Below are 8483 nucleotides of genomic sequence, written 5' to 3' on the forward strand. Positions count from 1 at the left end.
ACACTAACACAAGTGCGAAAAGTGTTTTTCCACACTAATACAAGTGCAAAAGTGGTTTCCTGCACCAACACAAGTGCGAAAAGTGGTTTTTCAACACAAACACAAGTGCGAAAAGTGGTTTTTCAACACTAACACAAGTGCGAAAAGTGGTTTTTCCACACTAATACAAGTGCAAAAGTGGTTTCCTGCACCAACACAAGTGCGAAAAGTGGTTTTTCAACACTAACACAAGTGCGAAAAGTGGTTTTTCAACACTAACGCAAGTGCGAAAAGTGTTTTTTCCACACTAATACAAGTGCAAAAGTGGTTTCCTGCACCAACACAAGTGCGAAAAGTGGTTTTTCAACACTAACACAAGTGCGAAAAGTGGTTTTTCAACACTAACACAAGTGCGAAAAGTGGTTTTTCAACACTAACACAAGTGCGAAAAGTGGTTTTTCCACACTAATACAAGTGCAAAAGTGGTTTCCTGCACCAACACAAGTGCGAAAAGTGGTTTTTCAACACTAACACAAGTGCGAAAAGTGGTTTTTCAACACTATCACAAGTGCGAAAAGTGTTTTTTCCACACTAATACAAGTGCAAAAGTGGTTTCCTGCACCAACACAAGTGCGAAAAGTGGTTTTTCAACACTAACACAAGTGCGAAAAGTGGTTTTCAACACTAACACAAGTGCGAAAAGTGGTTTTTCAACACTATCACAAGTGCAAAAAGTGTTTTTTCCACACTAATACAAGTGCAAAAGTGGTTTCCTACACCAACACAAGTGCAAAAAGTGGTTTTTCAACACTAACACAAGTGCGAAAAGTGGTTTTTCAACACTAACACAAGCGCGAAAAGTGGTTTTTCAACACTATCACAAGTGCGAAAAGTGTTTTTTCCACACTAATACAAGTGCAAAAGTGGTTTCCTGCACGAACACAAGTGCGAAAAGTGGTTTTTCAACACTAACACAAGTGCGAAAAGTGGTTTTTCAACACTAACACAAGTGTGAAAAGTGTTTTTTCAACACTAACACAAGTGCGAAAAGTCGTTTTTCCACACTAATACAATTGCAAAAGTGGTTTTCTGCACCAACACAAGTGCGAAAAGTGGTTTTTCAACACTAACACAAGTGCGAAAAGTGGTTTTTCAACACTATCACAAGTGCAAAATGTGTTTTTTCCACACTAATACAAGTGCAAAAGTGGTTTCCTGCACCAACACAAGTGCGAAAAGTGGTTTTTCAACACTAACACAAGTGCGAAAAGTGGTTTTTCAACACTAACGCAAGTGCGAAAAGTGTTTTTTCCACACTAATACAAGTGCAAAAGTGGTTTCTTGCACCAACACAAGTGCGAAAAGTGGTTTTTCAACACTAACACAAGTGCGAAAAGTGGTTTTTCATCACTAATACAAGTGCGAAAAGTGGTTTTTCAACACTAACACAAGTGCGAAAAGTGGTTTTTCCACACTAATACAAGTGCAAAAGTGGTTTCCTGCACCAACACAAGTGCGAAAAGTGGTTTTTCAACACTAACACAAGTGCGAAAAGTGGTTTTTCAACACTATCACAAGTGCGAAAAGTGTTTTTTCCACACTAATACAAGTGCAAAAGTGGTTTCCTGCACGAACACAAGTGCGAAAAGTGGTTTTTCAACACTAACACAAGTGCGAAAAGTGTTTTTTCAACACTAACACAAGTGCGAAAAGTGGTTTTTCAACACTATCACAAGTGCAAAAAGTGTTTTTTCCACTCTAATACAAGTGCAAAAGTGGGTTCCTGCACCAACACAAGTGCGAAAAGTGGTTTTTCAACACTAACACAGGTGCGAAAAGTGGTTTTTCAACACTAACACAAGTGCGAAAAGTGGTTTTTCCACACTAATACAAGTGCAAAAGTGGTTTCCTGCACCAACACAAGTGCGAAAAGTGGTTTTTCAATACTAACACAAGTGCGAAAAGTCGTTTTTCAACACTATCACAAGTGCGAAAAGTGGTTCTTCAACACTAACACAAGTGCGAAAAGTGTTTTTTCCACACTAATACAAGTGCAAAAGTGGTTTCCTGCACCAACACAAGTGCGAAAAGTGGTTTTTCAACACTAACACAAGTGCGAAAAGTGGTTTTTCAACACTAACACAAGTGCGAAAAGTGGTTTTTCAACACTAACACAAGTGCGAAAAGTGGTTTTTCCACACTAATACAAGTGCAAAAGTGGTTTCCTGCACCAACACAAGTGCGAAAAGTGGTTTTTCAACACTAACACAAGTGCGAAAAGTGGTTTTTCAACACTAACACAAGTGCGAAAAGTGTTTTTTCCACACTAATACAAGTGCAAAAGTGGTTTCCTGCACCAACACAAGTGCGAAAAGTGGTTTTTCAACACTAACACAAGTGCGAAAAGTGGTTCTTCAACACTAACACAAGTGCGAAAAGTGTTTTTTCCACACTAATACAAGTGCAAAAGTGGTTTCCTGCACCAACACAAGTGCGAAAAGTGGTTTTTCAACACTAACACAAGTGCGAAAAGTGGTTTTTCAACACTAACACAAGTGCAAAAAGTGGTTTTTCAACACTAACACAAGTGCGAAAAGTGGTTTTTCCACACTAATACAAGTGCAAAAGTGGTTTCCTGCACCAACACAAGTCCGAAAAGTGGTTTTTCAACACTAACACAAGTGCGAAAAGTTGTTTTTCAACACTATCACAAGTGCGAAAAGTGTATTTTCCACACTATTACAAGTGCAAAAGTGGTTTCCTGCACCAACACAAGTGCGAAAAGTGGTTTTTCAACACTAACACAAGTGCGAAAAGTGGTTTTTCAACACTAACACAAGTGCGAAAAGTGGTTTTTCAACACTATCACAAGTGCAAAAAGTGTTTTTTCCACACTAATACAAGTGCAAAAGTGGTTTCCTGCACCAACACAAGTGCGAAAAGTGGTTTTTCAACACTAACACAAGTGCGAAAAGTGGTTTTTCAACACTAACACAAGTGCGAAAAGTGGTTTTTCCACACTAATACAAGTGCAAAAGTGGTTTCCTGCACCAACACAAGTGCGAAAAGTGGTTTTTCAACACTAACACAAGTGCGAAAAGTGGTTTTTCAACACTATCACAAGTGCAAAAAGTGGTTTTTCCACACTAATACAAGTGCAAAAGTGGTTTCCTGCACCAACACAAGTGCGAAAAGTGGTTTTTCAACACTAACACAAGTGCGAAAAGTGGTTTTTCAACACTAACACAAGTGCGAAAAGTGTTTTTCCACACTAATACAAGTGCAAAAGTGGTTTCCTGCACCAACACAGGTGGGAAAAGTGGTTTTTCAACACTAACACAAGTGCGAAAAGTGGTTTTTCAACACTAACACAAGTGCGAAAAGTGTTTTTTCCACACTAATACAAGTGCAAAAGTGGTTTCCTGCACCAACACAAGTGCGAAAAGTGGTTTTTCAACACGAACACAAGTGCGAAAAGTGGTTTTTCAACACTAACACAAGTGCGAAAAGTGGTTTTTCAACACTAACACAAGTGCGAAAGTGGTTTCCTGCACTAATACAAGTGCAAAAGTGGTTTCCTGCACCAACACAAGTGCGAAAAGTGGTTTCCTGCACCAACACAAGTGCGAAAAGTGGTTTTTCAACACTAACACAAGTGCGAAAAGTGGTTTTTCAACACCAACACAAGTGCGAAAAGTGGTTTTTCAACACTAACACAAGTGCGAAAAGTGGTTTTTCAACACTAACACAAGTGCGAAAAGTGGTTTTTCAACACTATCACAAGTGCAAAAAGTGTTTTTTCCACACTAATACAAGTGCAAAAGTGGTTTCCTGCACCAACACAAGTGCGCAAAGTGGTTTTTCAACACTAACACAAGTGCGAAAAGTGGTTTTTCAACACTAACACAAGTGCGAAAAGTGGTTTTTCAACACTAACACAAGTGCGAAAAGTGGTTTTTCCACACTAATACAAGTGCAAAAGTGGTTTCCTGCACCAACACAAGTGCGAAAAGTGGTTTTTCAACACTAACACAAGTGCGAAAAGTGGTTTTTCAACACTATCACAAGTGCGAAAAGTGTTTTTTCCACACTAATACAAGTACAAAAGTGGTTTCCTGCACCAACACAAGTGCGAAAAGTGATTTTCAACACTAACACAAGTGCGAAAAGTGGTTTTTCAACACTAACACAACTGCGAAAAGTGGTTTTTCAACACTAACACAAGTGCGAAAAGTGGTTTTTCAACACTAACACAAGTGCGAAAAGTGGTTTTTCAACACTAACACAAGTGCGAAAAGTGGTTTTTGCACACTAATACAAGTGCAAAAGTGGTTTCCTGCACCAACACAAGTGCGAAAAGTGGTTTTTCAACACTAACACAAGTGCGAAAAGTGGTTTTTCAACACTATCACAAGTGCAAAAAGTGTTTTTTCCACACTAATACAAGTGCAAAAGTGGTTTCCTGCACCAACACAAGTGCGAAAAGTGGTTTTTCAACACTAACACAAGTGCGAAAAGTGGTTTTTCAACACTAACACCAGTGCGAAAAGTGTTTTTCCACACTAATACAAGTGCAAAAGTGGTTTCCTGCACCAACACAAGTGTGAAAAGTGGTTTTTCAACACTAACACAAGTGCGAAAAGTGGTTTTTCAACACTAACACAAGTGCGAAAAGTGTTTTTTCCACACTAATACAAGTGCAAAAGTGGTTTCCTGCACCAACACAAGTGCGAAAAGTGGTTTTTCAACACTAACACAAGTGCGAAAAGTGGTTTTTCAACACTAACACAAGTGCGAAAAGTGGTTTTTCCACACTAATACAAGTGCAAAAGTGGTTTCCTGCACCAACACAAGTGCGAAAAGTGGTTTTTCAACACTAACACAAGTGCGAAAAGTGGTTTTTCAACACTAACACAAGTGCGAAAAGTGGTTTTTCCACACTAATACAAGTGCAAAAGTGGTTTCCTGCACCAACACAAGTGCGAAAAGTGGTTTTTCAACACTAACACAAGTGCGAAAAGTGGTTTTTCAACACTATCACAAGTGCGAAAAGTGTTTTTTCCACACTAATACAAGTGCAAAAGTGGTTTCCTGCACGAACACAAGTGCGAAAAGTGGTTTTTCAACACTAACACAAGTGCGAAAAGTGTTTTTTCAACACTAACACAAGTGCGAAAAGTGGTTTTTCAACACTATCACAAGTGCAAAAAGTGTTTTTTCCACTCTAATACAAGTGCAAAAGTGGGTTCCTGCACCAACACAAGTGCGAAAAGTGGTTTTTCAACACTAACACAGGTGCGAAAAGTGGTTTTTCAACACTAACACAAGTGCGAAAAGTGGTTTTTCCACACTAATACAAGTGCAAAAGTGGTTTCCTGCACCAACACAAGTGCGAAAAGTGGTTTTTCAACACTAACACAAGTGCGAAAAGTCGTTTTTCAACACTATCACAAGTGCAAAAAGTGTTTTTTCCACACTAATACAAGTGCAAAAGTGGTTTCCTGCACCAACACAAGTGCGAAAAGTGGTATTTCAACACTAACACAAGTGCGAAAAGTGGTTTTTCAACACTATCACAAGTGCAAAAAGTGTTTTTTCCACACTAATACAAGTGCAAAAGTGGTTTCCTGCACCAACACAAGTGCGAAAAGTGGTTTTTCAACACTAACACAAGTGCGAAAAGTGGTTCTTCAACACTAACACAAGTGCGAAAAGTCTTTTTTCAACACTAACACAAGTGCGAAAAGTGGTTTTTCAACACTATCACAAGTGCAAAAAGTGTTTTTTCCACTCTAATACAAGTGCAAAAGTGGGTTCCTGCACCAACACAAGTGCGAAAAGTGGTTTTTCAACACTAACACAGGTGCGAAAAGTGGTTTTTCAACACTAACACAAGTGCGAAAAGTGGTTTTTCCACACTAATACAAGTGCAAAAGTGGTTTCCTGCACCAACACAAGTGCGAAAAGTGGTTTTTCAACACTAACACAAGTGCGAAAAGTCGTTTTTCCACACTAATACAATTGCAAAAGTGGTTTTCTGCACCAACACAAGTGCGAAAAGTGGTTTTTCAACACTAACACAAGTGCGAAAAGTGGTTTTTCAACACTATCACAAGTGCAAAAAGTGTTTTTTCCACACTAATACAAGTGCAAAAGTGGTTTCCTGCACCAACACAAGTGCGAAAAGTGGTTTTTCAACACTAACACAAGTGCGAAAAGTGGTTTTTCAACACTAACGCAAGTGCGAAAAGTGTTTTTTCCACACTAATACAAGTGCAAAAGTGGTTTCTTGCACCAACACAAGTGCGAAAAGTGGTTTTTCAACACTAACACAAGTGCGAAAAGTGGTTTTTCATCACTAACACAAGTGCGAAAAGTGGTTCTTCAACACTAACACAAGTGCGAAAAGTCTTTTTTCAACACTAACACAAGTGCGAAAAGTGGTTTTTCAACACTATCACAAGTGCAAAAAGTGTTTTTTCCACTCTAATACAAGTGCAAAAGTGGGTTCCTGCACCAACACAAGTGCGAAAAGTGGTTTTTCAACACTAACACAGGTGCGAAAAGTGATTTTTCAACACTAACACAAGTGCGAAAAGTGGTTTTTCCACACTAATACAAGTGCAAAAGTGGTTTCCTGCACCAACACAAGTGCGAAAAGTGGTTTTTCAACACTAACACAAGTGCGAAAAGTCGTTTTTCCACACTAATACAATTGCAAAAGTGGTTTTCTGCACCAACACAAGTGCGAAAAGTGGTTTTTCAACACTAACACAAGTGCGAAAAGTGGTTTTTCAACACTATCACAAGTGCAAAAAGTGTTTTTTCCACACTAATACAAGTGCAAAAGTGGTTTCCTGCACCAACACAAGTGCGAAAAGTGGTTTTTCAACACTAACACAAGTGCGAAAAGTGGTTTTTCAACATTAACGCAAGTGCGAAAAGTGTTTTTTCCACACTAATACAAGTGCAAAAGTGGTTTCTTGCACCAACACAAGTGCGAAAAGTGGTTTTTCAACACTAACACAAGTGCGAAAAGTGGTTTTTCATCACTAACACAAGTGCGAAAAGTGGTTTTTCAACACTAACACAAGTGCGAAAAGTGGTTTTTCCACACTAATACAAGTGCAAAAGTGGTTTCCTGCACCAACACAAGTGCGAAAAGTGGTTTTTCAACACTAACACAAGTGCGAAAAGTGGTTTTTCAACACTATCACAAGTGCGAAAAGTGTTTTTTCCACACTAATACAAGTGCAAAAGTGGTTTCCTGCACGAACACAAGTGCGAAAAGTGGTTTTTCAACACTAACACAAGTGCGAAAAGTGTTTTTTCAACACTAACACAAGTGCGAAAAGTGGTTTTTCAACACTATCACAAGTGCAAAAAGTGTTTTTTCCACTCTAATACAAGTGCAAAAGTGGGTTCCTGCACCAACACAAGTGCGAAAAGTGGTTTTTCAACACTAACACAGGTGCGAAAAGTGGTTTTTCAACACTAACACAAGTGCGAAAAGTGGTTTTTCCACACTAATACAAGTGCAAAAGTGGTTTCCTGCACCAACACAAGTGCGAAAAGTGGTTTTTCAATACTAACACAAGTGCGAAAAGTCGTTTTTCAACACTATCACAAGTGCAAAAAGTGTTTTTTCCACACTAATACAAATGCAAAAGTGGTTTCCTGCACCAACACAAGTGCGAAAAGTGGTATTTCAACACTAACACAAGTGCGAAAAGTGGTTTTTCAACACTATCACAAGTGCAAAAAGTGTTTTTTCCACACTAATACAAGTGCAAAAGTGGTTTCCTGCACCAACACAAGTGCGAAAAGTGGTTTTTCAACACTAACACAAGTGCGAAAAGTGGTTCTTCAACACTAACACAAGTGCGAAAAGTGTTTTTTCCACACTAATACAAGTGCAAAAGTGGTTTCCTGCACCAACACAAGTGCGAAAAGTGGTTTTTCAACACTAACACAAGTGCGAAAAGTGTTTTTTCAACACCAACACAAGTGCGAAAAGTGGTTTTTCAACACTAACACAAGTGCGAAAAATGGTTTTTCCACACTAATACAAGTGCAAAAGTGGTTTCCTGCACCAACACAAGTGCGAAAAGTGTTTTTTCAACACTAACACAAGTGCGAAAAGTGGTTTTTCAACACTAACACAAGTGCAAAAAGTGTTTTTTCCACACTAATACAAGTGCAAAAGTGGTTTCCTGCACCAACACAAGTGCGAAAAGTGGTTTTTCAACACTAACACAAGTGCGAAAAGTGGTTCTTCAACACTAACACAAGTGCGAAAAGTGTTTTTTCCACACTAATACAAGTGCAAAAGTGGTTTCCTGCACCAACACAAGTGCGAAAAGTGGTTTTTCAACACTAACACAAGTGCGAAAAGTGGTTTTTCAACACTAACACAAGTGCAAAAAGTGGTTTTTCAACACTAACACAAGTGCGAAAAGTGGTTTTTCCACACTAATACAAGTGCAAAAGTGGTTTCCTGCACC

The sequence above is a fragment of the Myxine glutinosa genome, unplaced genomic scaffold, assembly GCF_964187855.1.
Source record: "Myxine glutinosa unplaced genomic scaffold, kmMyxGlut1.1 SCAFFOLD_2764, whole genome shotgun sequence".
Classification (NCBI taxonomy): domain Eukaryota; kingdom Metazoa; phylum Chordata; class Myxini; order Myxiniformes; family Myxinidae; genus Myxine; species Myxine glutinosa.